The sequence below is a fragment of the Prunus avium genome, chromosome 8 (assembly GCF_965620075.1).
Source record: "Prunus avium chromosome 8, drPruAviu1.hap1.1, whole genome shotgun sequence".
Classification (NCBI taxonomy): domain Eukaryota; kingdom Viridiplantae; phylum Streptophyta; class Magnoliopsida; order Rosales; family Rosaceae; genus Prunus; species Prunus avium.
This window is the reverse complement of record NC_142291.1, coordinates 14,804,254-14,805,575: the sequence shown is the minus strand read 5'-3', so window position 1 is coordinate 14,805,575 and position 1,322 is coordinate 14,804,254. Positions and strand designations below refer to the sequence as shown.

The 1,322-nt window shown below is 33.1% G+C and overlaps 1 long non-coding RNA gene across 1 annotated transcript; it reads right to left on the bottom strand.

The window, feature by feature from the left end:
- Window positions 1-404: 404 nt before the first annotated feature.
- LOC148292286 (uncharacterized) lies at window positions 405-1,086 on the bottom strand. The gene is made up of 2 exons (XR_015826098.1): window positions 1,037-1,086; window positions 405-695 (listed from the first exon to the last, which is right to left on the bottom strand). It is a non-coding gene; the product is annotated as an uncharacterized LOC148292286 (long non-coding RNA).
- Window positions 1,087-1,322: the final 236 nt, after the last annotated feature.

Genomic DNA, 1,322 nt, shown 5'->3' with positions numbered 1-1,322 from the left:
ATATTTATTTCCGACCCGTACATGTAGTCGCAATTACTTAAAAGATTGTCGGAAACAATTTTTTTTATCAAGATTTCGCGAATTCATATTTTCGACCAATGAGTGTTGTCGAAAATACATTTTCCAACAATAATATATTATTTGCAAGGGCTAAATTTCATCGCAATTATCATTACTGACCAAAAGAGTTTGTGGAAAATATATAATATCTCATCGGAAATATATATTTTCAACCACATTTAGTCATCGCAAAGTTTGTTGCAAATAGATTAATCTTGTCGACAAATATTTTCGATGAACAAGTGGTCGAAAACATTATATTCAACCAACAAATTTATTTCTAACAATGTCAATTCATTGTAAAAAAATCTTGTTAAATGGTATATAAAAGCAAAACAATTGAAAACACTAAATATCATCATAAATAAATAAAAATTCATTGTGCAATACATAGCCGTGATAAAACAAGGCTCCCTAAATATAGTAGCGTCTCATTTATTCTCATATAACAATAATGTACATGCTTTATGGCAAACTAACACAACTAATCTTGTCGTTCAGTCATCTTCAACTAATAATGTTCAAGCTTTATGCCCTTTGTAACCCCAAGGTTTGTACTCATCATCTCTAACACCTGTGGAATAGCGATCCAAACAGCTTGACAATCTTATCGTAACTAGCTGAAGCAACCACACCTGTAACAGGTGACATAGCCAAAGAAGTAACACATCCTTTATGTACAAAGTTATCAATATTATATGTGTGAAAACAATTGGCTAGAAGATCAGACATAAATTATGAAAATTGAACACCTCCTCCAACTATCAAATTAAAAAGACCTATGCAAATCTGTAAAACCATATTACTGTCAAATTAAAAAGATCAACTATGTTGTGACCCAGAAATTAAATAAAACCTATACAACCCAGAAAATCCACAAAACTCAGATAATCAATATAACCCAGAAAATCCAGACAGATTCAACCCCAAACACCAAAAGAAAATAAAACTCAAATAAAAAATAAAATATTCTTACCAAAGTGTGGAGCAGTCAGTGGTCATGGGGTGGTGGCGTTGATCCTTAGTTGCAGAGGAAGAGGAATTTAAAAAAATCAAAAAGGGAAAAAATTCAGATTCATAATTAAAACCGAGAGATGGATTCGACCAACAAAAAACAGAGAGATTCATAACTACAACTAGCCGCTCCTCTTTCTTGACTTTGCTAGCCACAGAAAATAGCCGCACATGCCCACCGAATTGCACTCCAATTGCTTTAGGTGTAGATCACTCAAGTGTTGGCTCCCACTTCATCTCTTTGTCTC